This window comes from Megascapheus bottae, chromosome 8, assembly GCF_031878675.1.
Source record: "Megascapheus bottae isolate mThoBot1 chromosome 8, mThoBot2.hap1, whole genome shotgun sequence".
Taxonomy (NCBI): domain Eukaryota; kingdom Metazoa; phylum Chordata; class Mammalia; order Rodentia; family Geomyidae; genus Megascapheus; species Megascapheus bottae.
Genome location: NC_143516.1, coordinates 66,955,322 through 66,974,840, shown reverse-complemented (window position 1 = coordinate 66,974,840; position 19,519 = coordinate 66,955,322). Strand labels below are relative to the sequence as shown.

Genomic DNA, 19,519 nt, shown 5'->3' with positions numbered 1-19,519 from the left:
GGCCTCCTCGTTAGGCACCTGGATTCGGGTGCAGGAGTGGCGCGCGCTCCCGTCCGCCCGACGCGCCCCGGGGTCGCTCACTGCCGGGTAGTCAGACAACCTGGGCACAGGACGGGCTTGGCTGGTGCTGCCACCAGCTCACGACCAGGGAGGCAGAGGGGCTCCTGCCGGGCACCGGGCTGCGGAGAGACCAGGGACAGAAGGGGATGCCGCGCGCCCCCGGCCGCGCGCCCCCATCCGCGCTCTCCGCAGCGCGCCCCCGCGCCCTCCTCGCCGCGTGTCCCCGCGCGCCCCATCCGCGTTCAGCGCAGCGCGCCCCCGCGCCCCGCCCTCCTCTGGCACCGCCCCCTCGGGCGCTCCGTAGCCGTGACGTGCGCGCGGCGAGGCCGGGGACTTGGTGGGGCGCCGGCCGGCAGGCGGAGACCGACCGGCTTCTGTCCGAGCAGGAAGCCAGCCTCCGCCTGGCCGGCGACATCGCCCGGTGCTGCGGCTCCTCCGCGCCGTGGTGCTCCTCCTTCGCCCTCCTCGCCCTCACCTTCCCCGCAGACCCGCCGGCCTCAGGGCGCTCGGCCGCCGCGCACCTGCCCGCGCTCCTCGGTCCCCGGTGAGTCGTGGGTTCGCGGGGCTCGTCCCGGCCCGGCTCCGCCGCGGCCTCCTCGGGCTCGGGGACGCGGGTGACGGGCACGGGCCGGGGCGGCGCGTCTCCGCCCGGCTCGCTCCTCGCCGGGACCCCTTCGTCCGTCCCCCGGTCCGCGGGCGCTCAGGTGTCCGCGCGGACCCGAACCCCCGTCGCAATCGCTGCCGCTTTTCTCTGAGGTCAGCTCTGGGGGCCAGGGGAGAGCGGCTGTGCTCCCAGCCGCGACGATCGAGTGATGCCGTTCCCAGTGGACCCCGGCCGAGCCCCGGCGGCCGAGCCGTGGGGATGCGCTTAGTTCCAGGCGGTCCAGGGCGCTGGGACGGAGCCAGTGTTCCCGGGTGGGACTGGAAAAGAACTTTATATTCGTCCTTTCCAACTCAGACAAACTCCCGACAACCGTGCAACTGCTCTGTCTGCCATGACATTTTTTTTGTTGTTGTTGTTCTTTTTTTTAAGGAAAGAATTGTCCATGTCAGAAATACTTCCACGGAGTTCCAGAAAGCCATTATTGAATTATGTAATGGGGGGGGGCGCTTTCGGTCTCACAGATACTACATGGTGCCTAAGACCGCCCGGTGTAATAGATGTACTGGTTGATTTTTACTCGTGCTGGGCACTGGAGTGGTGGGTGCGTATACTATGTCTAAATATGGTCAAGAGATTGAGAAGTTTCTTCCTCCCCCCTTGAAACCTCTTTAAGGTTTTCCCGAGACGATGGTCACAGCATAAAATGCGAATCTTGAACTTGGTTGGTGATCATGGTACAAAGGTTAGCAGAGAAGCATTCTTGCACAAATTAACTGAGTTTCCTCCCCGTCTTGAGTTGGGCTTTTACCAATTGGAAAAAAAAAGACTCTAGTACTTTGTAGTACCTTCTAACAATTTTTTTTTTTTAGAGCCGCCACAAATGTTACAAAGTTGTTAGGCTAGAGGTGTGTGTGTGTGGGGGGGGGGGGGCTGATGGTGGCTGGGAACAATGTGGCCGTTCAGAATAGCTCATTGACTTTTAAATACCCAGCTCATGTTGAGTGTTTTCTGTTGCGCAGGAATTACGTGCACAGTGGTAAACAGAAACTCATTTTGGTGTAATGCAGATGCGCATTGTCGGTGTGATGCTTTCTTTATCCACGTAGTGGCCTCTCAGCTGCTTAAGTTACATACTTGTTTTCTGGAATTCGTTGGAGAGGAGAGGAGAGCATGGAGGAATGGGTAAAGGCTGAAAGGGTTGAATTGGTTCAAAGCACGGGGGGGGGGGCGAGGAAGATGTGTGGAAATATCTACAGGGAAATAAATCCTCTCATACAAGCACGTAAAAGGCAGGAACAGAAGTGGAAAAGATTGTCATGAGCAAACACTGTATAGTTCAAGAAATGGCATCTGCTGCAGAACATGCCTATGGCCTTTATTCGTGCCATGAGACTTGAAGGCTTTCATATTTAATGTAAACTCAAGGGAGCTATTAAAAGCAACCACCCGAAGCCAGATCCCACGGGGCTTCTGTGAAAGGGAGTTTTCTCCTGTTTATGTTTATGTGATCAAGCTTTACAATAACAGCAGCCAGGAAATCGGAGAGGCCCGGGCTCTTTTCTCATCCTGTTGTGACTTGGCCCACAGTCTGTGGTGTATCATGTAGCCTATTGTTTAGACAACTGAACTGGGCTGTCTTTGGTTCGAAAATGTAGCTTTCTTTAGAAAGTTGAAACGATTTGGATCATGTCAGGTTTCAATCAATATGTAAGTAAGCACCCGAACATTAAAAAAAAAAAGGAACCAATTTTAATTTCATGGATAGTTCAAGCTCCATCTTTGCTATGTGTAGAAGGCCAATGTGCAGGCTGGGGGAGGAGAGTAGGGGCTGATAGGAGCAGTTGTTTAAAGTGTGTGAGGCCTTGAGCTCAATCCCCAGTTCTGAGGGAGGGGAAGAATGAAGTTTTCCATCTTCAGAAGTTTTGAACTAGGGGGATAGAAGGAGGAGTGGGGAGAGGGAGAGTGAGAGAAAGACAGATGGAGGGGGCCGAAAGGAGGGGGGGTCCAGAGTCCTGGACTGCCAGGACTGAAGGGAACACAATTTTCCAGGTTGATGAGCTGGTCCTTTTCTAGAGCAGCACCTCAAGGCTTGCAGACTAGCATCCATAGAGGTTGTGCAGTCCAGGAGGGTTCAGGTGTGGATTCTGCGGGCGGCTTCTGGCTTCTGACCCCTGTCCTGTCCTCCACCAAAGCCTTTCCCTCCCATCCGCTGCAGTGGCAGGCAGGTTTGAAGAAGGCCCCAGGGCTGGGGAGATGGAAGGCACCTGTAATGAGGTTTTGTGCCAACTTAGAGCTTGTTCTTGTATGTGCTTTGATTCCCTGGTGATGATTAGTGGGTAAGGGGGCAGTGTTACCATTTCTGGTAAAGTTGCAGCATGCCGTCCATAGCATGTGCTTTTTATATTGACAGGTTTCATAGGAAGTAGATTTAAAACTGTACTCCAACACTGGATTTCATTAGTGCTAAAATGAACAATACAGTGTTCTTGGGTTAGGATGGAATTTCACTTTTTTTTCTGAAATGGGATAGATTTTGCTTATACATGCAGTAGCTACTTTTAATCTCTGAAATCTAAGGGGGAAAGACTTGTTTTTAAGATTATGATTAAATCTTCACCTATTAGGACACTTTAAGAAAATTTAGGGCTAATACTGGGGTGGCCTTGAACTTTCCTGTAGCTTTTTCACTGAAGGCTGGCCCGATTACCGCTTGTTAAAAGTAGATAAAGGGGACATTTCTGTGGAGGCTGACTTTGAATGGTAATCCTCCTATCTCAGCTTCCTGAGTAGCTAGGATTACAGGTGGGAGCCACCAGTGCCCAGCTAAGACAAATTTTTCTTATTGCTTACTTCAGGACTGTCTTTTGAGCTTAGTACAAAAAAAAAAAGACAATAAAGTCCCTCTTGTGTAACAAATTAGAGTCTTACATTGCAGTAGTGGAATGTAAAAGGACCGAGTTGGGCGGTTACTTTTACAGGTGTTTTCATTATTTGATCTATTAGAAGTTTTGCATTACAGGGACACTGGTGTTCAAATAAAAATAGCAGGGGCTTAACATGTAATTACTGGATGACCCACACATCTGGTGTTTTTTTTTTTTGTTGTTGTTGTTGTTAGTGTTTGTTTTGTTCTGTTCTTTTGCCAGTCCTGGGGCTTGAACTCAGGACCTGGGCACTATCCCTGAACTACTCTTGCTTAAGGCTAGCACTCTATTACTTGAGCCAAAGTACCACTTCTGTTTATGTGGTACTGAGGAATGAAACCCAGGGCTTTATGTATGCTAGGCAAGCACTCTACCACTGTGCCACATTCTCAGACCTGGTAGTAATCTTGAAACCTAAGTGGTAGACTATATTTTTGGTTTATAAAAATAAATATATTTGGAGCCAGGATTGTTGCCTACCATGCATGAAGCCCTGGGTTTGTTTTCTTGATACACATAAATAGGAATAAAAAAAGTCAGGAGTATATATATATATATATTATATATATACATATATATATAATATGTATTCTTATTGGCTAATAAAAGAATGCCATGTAGGCTTCAGAAATGGCCATAACTCCAGGAAGTAAACCCCACTGAATGCTTCTGGCATTGGCAGAACTGTTGCTAAGTGTTAAAGAGAGAGGAAATAATTTACTGTTGCAGAAAGCATTGTGTCAGACGAAACCAAAACAAGGTGGCACATTCCTGCCGATCTGCTCATAGGGTGGATATGGCATTACTGCACACCTAGAAGACTCCTGACAAATACAGGTGCCTCCCCTGTGTGCGGTGACACCACTTATTGTTGAACTTGAAAAGAACCAGTCACCTTTACAAGGTAAGGCTTTTTGCGTGGCAGCGTTTTGATTTCTAATATATGTGCTTAAGAATCTTTTCTCAATAAATGTTGAACCATGGCCCATGCTTCAGATTTCACTCTTTTCCTGGAGGATCTTTAGATGTAAGAAATAGGAAGAGTGGGAGAGATGTGGAAATACCATCCACGTAAAATCCAAAGTTGAGCTAGATCCTTGCTACTCAGAAGGCTGAGGACTGAGGGTCATGGTTCAAAGCCAGCCTGGGCAGGGAAGTCTGGGACACTCTTATCTCTAGTAATCCTATAAAAAGCTGGAAATGGTTGCTGTTGTTCAAGTGGCAGAGCACTGTTAGTGCTAAGTGAAAAAGCTAAGGGACAGGCTCCAGGCACTGAGTATAAGCCTTAGTCACACACACACACACACACACACACACACACGCACATGCACACACATACACACATATTCCAAGCTGGGCACTGGTAATGAAAACCTGTAATCCCTGCTACTCAGGAGGCTGAGATCTGTGGATCGATATTCAAAGCCAGCTTGGACAGGAAAGCTGTGAGAATCTTATCTCTAAATAACCACCAGATGGAAGTGGCGCTGTGACTCCAGGGGTAGGATGGTAGTCTTGATCTGAGGAGCTCAGAGACAGGCCTGGAGTTCAAGCCCCATGACCGGAAAAACAAACAAAACAACAACAAGAACAAAACCACCAGAAAACCAGAAGTAAAGCTGTGCCTCAAAGTGGTAGAATGCTAGCCTTGAGCAAAAGCGCTCAGGGGCAGTGCCCAGATCCTGAGTTCAAACCCTACCACTGACAAAATAACTACATAAATGAATACATAAATCAAGTCTAAAGTTGAGTTGGGCTCCATGGTAAACGTCTGTAGTCTCAGCTTCTTGAGACCTAGCAGTAAAATGATCTCTTGAGCCTAGGAATTGAGCAACATAGTGAGACACCCTCCAATTCAACCTCCAAACCAAAGGTTAGAATCGGAAGATGTTTATGTCAGAAATTAATACCTTACAGTTATATGACTTTATTGCTTTTGAAATTATTTGATGTGCATTTTCTTCTTAAGTTGATCAAGCAGATGTAGTAAACTTACTCTCATTCTGAGGATGAGATAAATGAAAATTCAAAAACATTGAAAATTGCTTGTTTATGTTAAGACCTGGGATTCGAACTCAGGGCCTGTGTACTGTCCCTGACCTTTTGTGCTCAAGACTAGTTACTGCTCTACCATTGGAGCCTCACAGATCCATTTCTGGCTTTCTTGGTGCTTGAACGGAGGTAAGAATCTCGTAGATTTTACTTTCCTTTTTTCTTTTTTTGTCATTTCTGGGGCTTGAACTGAGGGCCTGGGCACTGTCCTTGAGCTTTCTCAATGATAGTGCTCTACCATTTGAACCACAGCACCACTACCAGCTTTTTCAGTGAATGTGGTAATGAAGAATCAAACCCAGGGCTTCCTGCATGTAAGGCAAGCACTCTACCACTAGGCCACCTACCCCCTCATGGACTTTTCTACTTGGACTGGCCTTAAATCTCAGATGTCAGCTTCCTGAGCAACTAGTATTACAAGCTTTAGCCACCAGTGTGCCTGGCTTCATTGTAGGGTATTAAGTCATATCATTTAGGAAACTGAAAAGTCAGAGTCATTACGTTTTGTTGCATGCTATTTATTTGGCGAAGCTTGTAGGTAAATAGCTCTGGTTACCTTGACCTCCATATCTACTTCTCTCCAACTCTTGACTGCTGGGATTACAGACATTTACCTATATGCCTGGGTTTTGTTTTTGTTTTATTTGTTTTTAATGGATTGTTAACGATGAGCACGAGGCATTATTATGGAACTGATTTAACATTTGTAATATACTAATGGACTGAGGTTGGTAAGTATCCTGTAGTTACAGACTTTTTCTGGAAAATCAGCAGTCAGAAAAGGAAGGAGAAATGTGTTCTGGGGAAATTTGGAAATAAATTTTATTACTTGGAAATTGATACTGATCTAATGGTGGTGTCAGCTCTTATGAAGAATAACTGTGTACTTTTGTTCATTTAAAAGGTGTTTGTTGGGTGGGGGAGTTTGGCTTAGTGGTAGAGTGCTTGCCTAGCATGCATGAAGACCCGGGTTCAAATCCTCAGTACCACATACATAGAAAAAGCCAGAAGTGGTGCTGTGGCTCAAGTGGTAGAGCTGTAGCCTTGAGAAAGCCTGACAGTGCCCAGGCCCTGAGTTCAAGATCCTGGACTGGCAAAAGGAAAAAAAAAGGTGTTTGTCTACTTGTGACCACCACTGACTGCTCTTGGTATTGAGCATACAGTGATGAAAACTAAGTCCTTGTGCTGAGTGATATTTTGCTGTTGTTTTGAATTAAGTTAATTATAGATTCTTTATGCTGCTATGTAATCAGCAGGGCTGATCCTGAAGCCGGTAAATAGATAGTTGTCCAAGTGGTGTGATTTGAGGGCTTACCCAAAGGTTTATTTTCTGTGAAATACTCCACTCCTGACCTGTCTGCTGGTGATGTCCTATGCATTGGGTGATAGTACTGCCCAGCTCCTGAAAATCAGAGTGTGTTTCGCTGTCTACCACCATCTCAGCAAAGATGGCCAAGAAAAAATAAAAGGGAGTTAAAGACTGATAGGCTGGTGTTACACACAGTAGGGGTTGGCAAGCTATGAGTTTTTGATATATAGCAGACTGTGCCAAGTAAAGTACTTCTATATATTAGCTGTTAATCACCCTATCAGTATTATTTGCCTTATGACGTGTTTTGCAGATTAGGAAGCTGAAGTAGAACTATTCCATTTACTTAAATTCACAGCCAATACTTGTTAGCAATAGCATTTTAAAATTAGCATATAAACAAAAGGTTATATTGAGATACTTTCACATATGTATACAATGTATCTCACTCAACCTGAGATTTCATTGTTCTCCTCTTGTATATGCAAATGAAATGCTTTGACCAATTTGTTCTCCTTCTCCCTTTTCATTAGACTCCTTCTGCCCTCACTAAGACCTACCCCTTTTAGTGTATGTTAGTTTCATGAAGGGGTTTCACCATGGTATTTTAAACTTGCGTGTATTATATTTAGCTTAGAATAACTATTGGTTGCCCCACATCCCCAACTCCTTATTGATCAACAGCTTTCATTAAGATTCCTTATGCCATCTTCAGACGCAATTGCGATGTATTTTGAAATTATTCACCCTTCATCTTTTTCTCTTTTACTTTCCCTCATCTCCCTAAATAATAGCTTAGTTATATAAGATATATCTATAAATTATAAACAACAATATTATTTGAAATTATACATATAAAATTAAAAATTATATTTAGAAGTTTAAAATTATATAAATCAATCTATGAATGTAACTATGAGATAGAATTTTATATTAATTTATATGTATATTTTATAGGCACATATAAAATATTAGGCCTAGCTTCCATACATGAGTGAAAGCATGATATCTGGGTTTTGGAGCTTGGCTTATCTCTCACTGAACACGATAGTCTGTAATTCTATCGACTTTGCTGCACATGACACGATTGGCTGAGTAACAGCCCATCTATTGTTGGGTAGTGGGGCTGATTTTGTGCTTTGGTTCTTGGGTAGTGTTCACACGTAGTCTCTCCAGGGACTTTGCATGTCGTCTTATAGAAAGAGCGTTCAAGTGCGTAAACAGAGAGAGGAGCCCAAGAGGGCATTGCTTGTCTCCGTGCTCCATCTTTAGGTGTAGTTCCCTGTGACAGCTGGGGGTCTGCTGAGTCACTGTGTGTAGGCATGTATGCATGCATACGTGTACGTACGTATGTATGTACGTAAGCGTATGTGTATGTATGTTTTTGTTAGTCATGGGGGTTGAACTCAGGGCCTGGACATTGTCCCTGAGCTCTTTCTGCTCAAGGCTAGCACTCTACCACTTTGAGCCTCAGATCTACTTCCATTTTTCTGATGGTTAATTTGAAAGAAGCGTCTCACAGACTTTCTGCCCAGGCTGGTTGGGAACCATGATCCTCAGATCTCAGCCTCCTGAGTAGCTAGAATTAAAGGCGTGAGCCATTAGCACCTGGCACAGTTACTTTAATCACAAATGATGACTCCATACACCGGATGGGTTTTGTTTTCACTTCTTAACATGCCTGAATAAAATCGTTTCTATGGCTTTCAGTTTGCTCATCTGTAAAGTGGACATGATACTATTTGCAAGGTGTGCTTCTGGTGTGGATTGAGCAGGCCTGCATGGCACCTGGCTCTCTGTGAGCCCAGAGCAACATAATTGTTGTTACTCTTCCCTCCCCCCACTCCCTAGTCTCTCTTCCCTCTTCCTCTTCCTTCTCCTCCTCCTCCTCCTCTTTTTAAGTTTTAATTGGCCTTGCAATTCTAGAATCAGCAGCAGTTCAGAAGGCCTGTATTGTCTTCCTTCTCCCCTCCTGCACCTCTGTGTGCACACACACATGCACACCTGCGTACCTGCCAGTACCAGGCCTTGAACTCAGAGCCTCATGCTCTTGGCTTTTAGGCTTTCCAGCTTGAGGCTAACACTTGAGCCAGTCCATCACTTCCAGATTTTTGCTGATTAATTGGAGATGAAAGTCTCTAGGATTTGTCTTCTGGGAGTGGCTTCGAACTTCACTCTTCACATCTCAGCCTCCCCAATAGCTAAGATTACAGGTGCAAGCCACTGGCTCTCTTCTTTGGTTTGGCTGTATTTACTAGGGAATTTTCATCCAAGAGGTAAAAGAGTAAGGCAGATAGTAATTCGGGTGGGCCACCAGTTTAAAGGTGCTGAAATTTTGGGGTGCATCAGAATTCGCTGGTGGGGTGAAGTATTAGGACGGAATCAGCCTTCCTCCTGAGGGAGGTGCCCTCAGAACTTGACCACTGCAGTTTTCCTTCTTTTCTTCCTCCTGTGCCCAGGGGCAAATCCGATTAACCAGGCCCTGTGTGGTTGAAGGAAGTGAAGGATCAGATACCAAAACTCTGCCTGGCTTTTTGTCCTGTATGTGTGTGTGTTTTCTTTCTTTTTTAAATATATTTTTTATTGTCATTAATAGAAGGGTTACATTATAATTGCCAGATATATATTTTTTAAAATATCTTATTGGGGCTAACAGCATTTAGGTCCAGAGGACATTGCAGTGTGAAATTTCACACTTAAGTTGTGGAATGGCTGTGTCAGCTTACCAGTCAGCTTTGTTGAAAAGCGAATTCTCTTTAATATTTACATCATTATAAAAGTAGCAATAATATATAAATGCATGCTTAAGGACTAAAGAACTAAAAACTCTTACATTGGATTTCTTTAGATACTGTACTATTGAGTGGTGGTTGTCTCTTAAGTAGTGGAATCCTTGCCTTGCAAAAACAGAAGACTTCATTGAGTTCAGTCTAGTTCTGCCAAACACAAAAACCAAAAGAAATGAAAAGTCCAGCACAAAGCATAGAGGGACTACTGTGGAATATGCCAGGTTAGTGACTGTCGTCAGACCAGGCAAAGAATCACCAGGAAGGTCTATTGGAGAGAGGGAGAGGGAAAGAGGGAAGGGGGAGGGGAAGGGGAGAAGGGGAAGGAGAAAGAGAGAAGGGATGGAGGACCAATTGCAGATATTAGGGAACACCGAGGAGTGGCCAAACACCCAGGGACCAGCAGTAAGAAGCTCTTACTTCTCCAGAGATGTCCAGAGCTGGGAGGGAGGGGAGAAGGGAGGGGAAGAAAAAAGGAAGGAAAGAGGGAAGGCTCCCTGACCTCTCCTTCCTCTGATGTCAGGTCTTAGGCTAGAATGCAGCTTCACACCCAGTGGTGATCACCTGTGCAGGCCTTTCTTCCCTGGGCCAGAGCAGAGCAGGGAGAATGGTTGGGGTAGTGATTAGAACCTTGGGGAATTTGTAGCATTTCCTTGGTGAATTTCAAACAACTTAGCATTTTGATATGTCTGCAGAAAGCTTGGGACTACTTGTCATACCCATGTTTTTAGTGTAAATCACTTAATCACACAGTTATTTTAGTAAGTGTGTGTGTGTGTGTGCATGTGCGCGCGTGCACGTGTGCTCCCATACGTGCCTGCCCATACTGGAGCTTGAACTCAGAGACTTTATGCTATCTTTGAGCTTCTTTTGCTCAAGGCTGGTGCTCTCCCATTTGAGCCACCATCACCACTTCCAGCTTTTTCTGAGTAGTTTATTGGAGATAAGAGTTTCACAGACTTTCCTGCACCAGCTGGCTTCCAACTGATGATCTTCAGATCTCAACATACCAAGTAGTTAGGATCACAGGTGCAGGCCCTGAGCACTGACCTTGGGCTTTCTCAAAGCTAGAGCTCTACCACTTGAGCCACAGCTCCACTTCTAGATTTTTCTATATATGTGGTACAAGAAATTGAACCTGGGTCTTCATGCATGCTGGGCCAAAGTCCCAGCCTCTTAAAAATCTTTTTATAATAAGTTAAAAAAATTCTTTGTAAGAAAAGTCCTTTAGGGTCTGGGAATGTGGCTTAGTTGGTAGAGTGCTTGCCTGGCATGCATGAAGCCCTGGGTTTGATTTCTCAGTACCACATAAATAGGAAAAGCTGGAAGTGATGCAATAGCTCAAAGTGGTAGAGTGCTAGCCATGAGCAAAAGAGGCTCAGGGACAGTGCCCAGGCCCTGAGTTCAAGCCCCAGTCCTTTGCATTTAGGAAATTATACTCCCATTTCATCTAGACTTCTCCCTTTCCTCTCCTCCCTTTTTTCCTTCCTTCCTCTGTCATCCCCCCTTTCTCTTTCTTTCTTCCTCCCTCACTCTTATCTTTCTTTCTGCCAATGCTAGATTTGAACTCAGGTCCTCATGTTTACTCAGCTCCATGTTCAGAAGGTACCTTAACACTTGAGCTGTGTTACCAACCTAGGTTTTTGCTGGTTAATTGGAGATGGAGTCTCACAGACTTTTCTGATCAGACTTTGGACCTTTATCCTGTGGGCCTCAGCTTCCTAAGTAGCTAGGATTATGGGCATGAGCCATCAGCACCCAGCTTCACTTAGGTTTTTCTGGATAGCCAAACACAGTTCTGACAGCAGCAATGAATAGAAGTGAGACTATTGTGAAATAATAATTTCTTCTCTCCAAGACCTTTGGAAGACACACTGAATTTCTGTCTGAGTGCTTGGCTGTCTCTCTGCTCACCTGTCTTCTGCTATGCCACTCCCTTTTCCCAGCTTGTTTTTTGGTGCTGTGCATGAAGCTGTGTCTCAAGCATATCATCACATGCGTGTAACCCCAGACCCCAGCTTCGACTTGATTCTGGAGAAAAATTTGTGTTCCTTGTTTTGGATAGATCCCTGTAAATCACTAATGAGTCCCTGCTCTTAGATAACACAAAGGAGTCTAGCATATAAACAGTACTCCTCCCAAATAATTGGATTATGATTCATATTTTCTTTCTTCGATTAAAAGTTCCATGAAAGAAGTAAGTATAGGATCTTGTTCCCAGTTTGCAGAGAAGGAAGAGCCATATCGTCTAGGGTTGAGCAATTAACCTGGCTTACAAGGATTCTGGAAACAAGTAAAGACTCCATCTGGTTATAAATGTTGTAATTGAGGCTAAGAAAATAAACGTTTCTCAGCTTGTCCTTAGAATATGGTAAAAATAAAACAAGTGGAATCTACTGATCTAGCATTTATCTAGAACTGTGCCTTCAAGGTGTCTCTCTTCCCACCCCCATTTTGTGTGTAAATTTTAAACTTTTGTGGAATCTTCTAAAAGACTGTGCTTTGTTTTTATCAGCCACTTCAGCATCCCGTAGCCGAGAACAGAGGCTGTTCATTTTCCCATGTGATATCCTTTGTATTTTCCTGATTTGAAGATTGAGTTATTTCAGAGAGAACTTTTCTCTCCTTCCTTGTTATTTCTTTTTTCTAAAATTAGATGAACCAGCTGTGTTTTTGGTTTGTGGGCATGAGATGCTGTCTGTTATTCTTTTGGCCTTAGCATTTGAGGCAAGAACAGAGAGCTGTGTGTGTTTGGTGAGGAATGTATTAGTTCCTCTGATTTTCCCCTTCAGCGTTCCTGATCTTGAAGAGAGGAAGAGCAAGATGATTGATTTATCCATGATGATGGTGCCTGAGATTTCCACTGCTTGTTGTAGCCCTTGAGATCATGAAGAAAACATGAGCAAAAAGAACTTGCTTGTATATTCAAAGGGCTAGTTGATAGGTGAATTGTGTGTAGTATGTGAATATGTGTGTGTGTCACCACTGGGGCTTCAACTCAGGATCTGGGAACTGTTTCTTTGCCTTTTCACACAGGCTGGTGCTCTACTGCTTGAGCCACAGTTCCATTTCCAGCTTTTTTGGTGGCTTTTTTGGCCATGAAGGTATGACAGACTTTTGTGCCTAGGCTGGCTTCAAACCACGATGTTCAGATCTCAGCCTCCTGAGTATCTAAGATTACAGGTGTGATCCATGGGGACCAAGCAGAGTTCTGTTAATTTAAGAAAGATTTTCTGTTGGGGGTGGTGATGAAAGGAGGCTGCAGAGTGATTGAGTTTGTGACCATGTGATTAGATGTGTCTGTAGATGAGTTAGGCAATAGAAAAGTACTCTTCTTTCAATCGGAATTTTTATGTTTTATAGGAGTATCTTCTAATAAGTTTGTCTTCGGAAAGTACAGTGGCATGGATTAGGAATTTAAAAACATGTGGTTAATTTGGTGATATTAACAAGTCAACAGTGAAAGCTGAGAAAGTGGGATAGTTGCGCAGTATTGAGTTCATGTAGCAGAACTATTGTGTATTAAAGGCGTGTCCCCAGAACTGGTCATCCAGTCCAGAGCTGGACTTTGCTCCTCTTCCTTAAGAGCTGACTGACTAGTTAGCTATACAGATTTCCTTTTTTTTTTTTTTGCCAGTTCTGGGGCTTGAACTCAGGGCCTGAGCTCTATCCTTGGGCTAACTTAGGACCTGAGCACTCTCCTTGAGCTTTCTCAGGGCTAGAACTCTACCACTTGAGCCTCAGCACCATTTCCAGCTTTTTTCTATGTATGTGGTACCAAGGAATTGAACCCTGGTCTTTGTGCATGTTAGGCAAGCACTCTTCCACAAGGGCAAACTGCCGGTCAGATTTTCCTTCTTAACAGGAAAAAGAACACACATGTACATACACATGCACACAATTGGTTATGAACCTAAGTAGGGCAGTTTTAGACTCCCAGGTCTCCTCCAAGACCTGTGGTTGACAGAGAGGCTTTAGGTCACATGGCCAGTGGCATTGCTGTAGATTCTAATGTTTGGGTGAGTACAATTATATTATTATGATTACATCAGTTCTGAAGGGCCCATGATACACTACCACTCTGAATGTCTGTCTGCCATTTTCTCCCTTCATTTTCACAGGCACCACGAGGCGGCTGTTACCCCACCTCACAGCTGGGCCATGTGAGGCCTGAGGCCTTTGTCACGTGACAGGGCTGACTCTGCCTCTAGACTCTCACCTTCATTTGGAATTTCATGTTGTCAATTTTTGTGAGTTCTTTTAGAGACACATGACTTTGAAAAATCCCGTAAGAAGTAATCTGTTCATTCTTTATTACACACACACAAAATTATAACACTCCCACAGCAGTTTCTTGTTTTCAAGTCTAAAGCAGACCGCTCTACTATGTATCACAGAACCCTGCCCTGGTGTGGACCCCAGCTTCAGGCTGCAGCCTCCCTCACCCGCTCTGCGTAGGCAGAGTGTAAGTCATACCTATTTTAATTACATACTTCCATGTGCTCTAAACAGTTGTGTTTGTGTAAAGCTTTGTGTACAAATTCCATAATGAATTGAATTATAGGTTGTTTTTTGTTGTTGTTGTGAGACAAGGTCTTGGTATAGCATGCTAGCCCACCTTAAACTCACAGTTCTGATTCTGCCTCCCAAGTGCTGGCTGGCTTTAAACCAAGGTTCTCTAATCTCAGCCTCTTGCGTAGCTAGGATTACGGGCTGTCCAGCATGGTACCCTGGCGTTCTGTACATCTTTGACATTCCATGCTCTGGCTCCATCCACCCGCGCCGTAATCATGTGCCATCTTTTTTCCCCTTGTCTCTTCTTGCTCAGACAGGTCTTTTATGTGGAATGAGTCAGTTGCACCATCTTTCAGAACTTGCTGGAAATAACTTCAAGTAGGCAAGAGATGTAGCCCAGTGGTAGTGCACTTCTCAGGAGGAAGGCCGTAGGCTTGATTACCAGCAGCATAAAACAAAGCAACAGAAACAACAAACCCAGCACAGTACTTTCCAAATTTACTATATGGATTATACTTGTAATATATATCAGAATTGTGCAGTGTATGTGTAGTTTCCTTAACTATGTCATGCACTACATTTTAAGTGACTATAGGTGCCTCCCTCCCTCCCTCTCTCTCTCACTTCTCCTTCCTCCCTTCCTCTTTTCCTTCTTTTCTTTTGACAATGTCATACCATATAGCCCTGATTAGTCTCAAACTTGAAATCTTCTTGCCTTAGCCTGCTGAATGCTTAGATTCCAGGAGTATACACCACCGTGGGTGACTCTATCTACAAATGTTGTAAGAGGATCTCACCTCTCAGGATTCTTTGATGCTCTTTAAAGTGATTGAGGTTGATTTAGGTTTTGTCTATGTTGGTTTCAATTTACTTACTTCATTGAAAATCAAAACCTAAGGGTTGGAGGTGTGGCTCAGTGGGTAGAGTGCCAGCCAGTGAGTGAATGTATCAGGTAGTGAGTTTAAATCCAAATCTTGGACCAAAAAAAAAAAAAGGAAATGTAATTTAAAACTTAGCAAATTGGAAATTGTTTAATCTATTAAAATCTCATAAACACACATTAGCAAAAGTGACTTTTTGAAAATGATTGTTTTCCAAATGGCATTATTTTGCATTTATATGTCTCTTTATTGGTTAATTGAATAGAAGGCAGTTAAATTGTAATTTCATTTTTGCTTGCAATTTATAACAGTATGCTGTTTTGATCAAAATACTAATGTGAATAAAAACCTGTCTTTTGCACCGGATAAGTTGTTGGGGGAAGAGGAGAATTTTTGAACCTCTTCAGATAACTGTTCCCTTTTTTTGCTCCTTCCCCAGAACTCTGTAAGCAGCAGCTCTCTTAGCGGTTCTGAGGGCAGCCTCTGCCGTCAGGATGTGGCATACCCGATATGAGCATCCGTGGTCTTTGCTTTTTGTGGCTCCTCTGCCCTGCCACAGTTCACAATGCCATGTCTTATTCTTTGGAACATGCTGTCTCACTGAGTTATGCAAATTTTCCAAGTTTAGATAATATTAACAATTCCTTCTGATTGCATCAGAAACATCTTTTAAGTATTGGAAATCTGTTATTCAGAGGGGCAGATCTAGATTCTACTTTTCTACTATTTATTTGTTTGGTGCTGACACTGGGGTTTGAACTCAAGACCTAGATGCTGTTCTTTTGCTCTGCCACATGAGCCATAACTCCACTTCTAGCTTTTTGGCAGTTAACTGGGGATGAGTCTCATGGACGTTCCTGTACAGCCTGGCTTTCAACCATGATCCTAAGATTTCAGCCTCCTGAGTAACTAGGATTAAAGCTGTGAGCCACCAGTGCCTGGTATCAAGGGCATTCTAATGTCAGATAGCATATTTTCTCTATCAGTGCAATGACTTCTGGTACATTTTGTCCCACTCTTCTGATAAAGGCTAAAGTTGTAGAAGTTTTTGCGGCCATTACATTCCATTGTTAGTCATGCAGAAGCAAGCAGGCAGCTGTCCTGCATGACTGTGTTGTTAGGAAGTAATTGTTGACTCCTGACAGTGTCTCAGGGGTCTCTAGATCCCACTGGGAGTGCTGCTAGGTTTGGGCGATCGCCCTCTTAAAAATGTGTCCTGGCTTCCTGTACACTAGACGTGGGGAGCCACATGTCTCAGAGCACCACTTGCCAGTGGAAGAAGCTCCATGATTTTGCAAAGGAGTTGAGAATCCTGAGGTGACAGGAAGGTAGGAGGAGTGTGTGGATCCCTCAGAAGTGAATGATAGCTGGCACAGCTTCTAGTTTCCACTTGTTGTTGTTCTTTTTCCTTCTTCTCCTCCTCTTTTTTTTGGGGGGGGGTTAGTACTGTGCAGTTACGAATTTGAGTGGTAATTTGTAAAGCTCTGACCAAGCTTTTCTTGTTGTGCAACAATATAGACACAAGGAAAATTCCTTAGGGGCCAGTTTTGAACTCATAGAATTCTAGGATCAACATGCACCTATTTCCTCTTGTTTTTAATCCATTTTGTTTGAAATTGCTGTGGTGATCAGATGGCAGATAAAAGAGGGCAGTGGAGATAATTGGACATTGAATGTATAACCATTGCTTTCTACAAACCTCAAAATATACCCTGGCTAAAATGACTATCATCATTTTGGCATTTAATGAAAAGTATTTGAAGATAATTCTTCGTTTGAACCTAGGGTCTCATTGAGGGAATAACACTCCCCTATACTATTTCTTCCTTTCTTTAAAAAAATATTATTTTATTGTAATTATTGAAGTGTTGTACAAAGTGGTTACCTTTTCATAAGTTAGATAATGTGCATTTCTACTTTTGGACAGTGTTACCCTTTCCTTAGCTTTCCTCATTTCCGAACCCTCCTACTCCTACCCACAAGTTACATAGTTCTTTTCCACCGCGAGTCTACTGAGTATCATGAAGGGTCCTGCCCTGCCCTGCCCTGCCCTGCCCTGCCCTGCCCTGCCCTCCTCTCCCCTCCCCTTCCCTTCCCTTTCCTTCCTTTTCTTGCCAGTCCTGGGGCTCTGGGCACTGTTCTTGAACACTTTTTGCTTGAGGCTAGAGCTCTGCCACTTGAGCCACAGCGCTACTGCCATTTTTTTTTCTATGTATGTGGTAACGAATAGGGCTTCGTGCATGCTTGGCAAGCCCTCTACCAGGAGGCCACATTCCTGACCCCATCATGATTTAAAAATCATTTCATTGTGGCAAGCATAATCAGAAGAAGGGTACCACACAGTCAATATATTCTCCTTGTTCAGATTCAAGTGATCAACTCAAGTTTAAACCAGTTTCTCTTTTCCTTTGAATTTATTTCTCCTTTCCATGGATGATTTTTTTTTTTTTTTGGTCAGTCGGGACTTGTGCTCTGAGCTTGGGCACTGTCCCTGAGTTCTTCAGTTTTCTAGTGGTTAATTGGAGATGAGTCTCCCTATCTTTAGTGTCCGGGTTAGCTTTGAACCATGATCCTTGGATCTCAGCTTACTGAGTAGCTAGGATTATAGGAATGAGCCACCACGCCTGACTCCATTGATGATTTTAAATCAAATTGCAGGTATTTTATAATTTTACATCCATGTTTGATTTTAGAAGGCAGTCTTAGTTTTAAAAATTATTTTTATTAGTATTCCTAAATTGTATAAGGAAAATTTTTAATTGTGACATTTCCCCACATGCATACAGTTTATCCCCATCAAACTCACCCCTCAACTACTCTTCCATCTCCTTGCCCCTTTTATTTATTAGCATGACTTGGTTGTACAAGGGGGAGTCCACTGTGGCATTTACATACATGTAAGCAGGGTGGCCTTGTTCCTCCCCCCCAGCCCCCTCACTCTCCTTGAACTCCCCCCTTTCTGAAAACAATCTCAACAGTTCTCATTTTGTTTCCATGCACTGCTTCAGCCATATTCATCCCATTGGCCCTCTGCCTCGGCCTCCCTCCCCCGCCTGCCTCCACTGGTATCCAGCCACTCCACAGAGATGGCAGACCTTGAGATGTCAGATAAGTTTGCATTAATCTCTTAATAAATTTGACTTGTCTCTCCTAGCCTAAGCACAAATTAGCAACAAACAAATCTATTTCCTTTTGATTCTTCCATCAGCCTTGTGACTCCTCCAGGGAGACAAGCTGGACTGGTGGTTCTTAGTTTTACTTTCCTGTTTCCCCCTTCGCTTCTGTGCATCACTTCTGCCTTGGTGACTGCACTGAAGCTACTCAGAGAAGATTAGTGCTCGGTGTGCCTCCACCTACGTGAGCTTGCTTTCTGTGTAAGCCTCCTCTCCTCATGTATTTGTGACTCACTCCCTCTTTCTCTCTTTCTCTCTTTCTCTCTTGCTTTCTTGCTTGCTTGCTTGCTTGCCTACCTGCCTGCCTGCCTGCCTGCCTGCCTGCCTGCCTGCCTGCCTTTCTCTTCTGCTGGGGTTTGAACTCAGGGCCTGGGCTCTGTTCCGTAGCTTTTTTTTCTGCTCAAGGCTGGTACTCTTATCACTTGAGCCACACCTCCACTTTCAGCTTTTTCCTGGTTTGTTATGGGTAAGAGTTTCATGGACTTTTCTCCCTAGGCTAGCTTTGAGCCACGATCATCAGATCTCAGCCTCCTGAGCAGCTAGGATTACAGACGTGAGCCCCCAGTGTCTTCTGACACTCACCTTGCTGAGACATTTCTCCCCTTGGGCATCATGCTTTCTCTCAAGGCATGGTCCACCTTCTGTCTTCTCTCCATTGCTTCTCACTCTTCCTTGGAAATTTCCTGTTCTTTTTCATTGTTAAACTGCTGCTTTTTTTTTTTTTTTGGCCAGGGCTTGGGCCCTATTTCTGAGCTTCTTTTACTCAAGTCATAGTACCACTCCAGTTTTTTCTCTTTATTTGGTACTGAGGAATTGAATCCAGGGCTTCATGTATGCTAGGCACTGATGCTTCCTTTCAAATGACTTTTGATATGTCATTCACTGTGCTGAAATTAGCTGACAATATTGCCTATATGTTCATGAATATACGTGTATACACTTAACAAATTAAGAAATTGACATGGCAGACAAAAGGCAATGATTAGACCATGCATATTAATTAGAATATTAATTTATGGGTTACAGTATGCAAAGACTTAGGCAGTCCTGAATTCTACAAAGCAGAAAAAGCAATCAGGTGCTAACATCATTACGTAGAATAATCAGGAATGCAGCTGCATTCATTAGATTAATGAATAGGTGTGTTAAATTGGTAGTTCAGAGACTATGATTAGCACTGCTTCTGTAATATGATTTTTCCAGAATGACAAACAC

The 19,519-nt window shown here is 44.0% G+C and overlaps 1 protein-coding gene across 1 annotated transcript in view; it reads left to right on the top strand.

Annotated features, from left to right (window-relative positions):
* The first annotated feature begins 440 nt into the window (after nucleotides 1-440).
* The window catches only part of Myo6 (myosin VI), a 133,912-nt gene continuing 114,833 nt past the window's right edge, over nucleotides 441-19,519 (top strand). The window contains exon 1 of the mRNA XM_090338539.1: nucleotides 441-604. The gene's annotated coding sequence lies outside the window, so the exon portion shown is untranslated. The remainder of the gene's footprint in view (nucleotides 605-19,519) is intronic.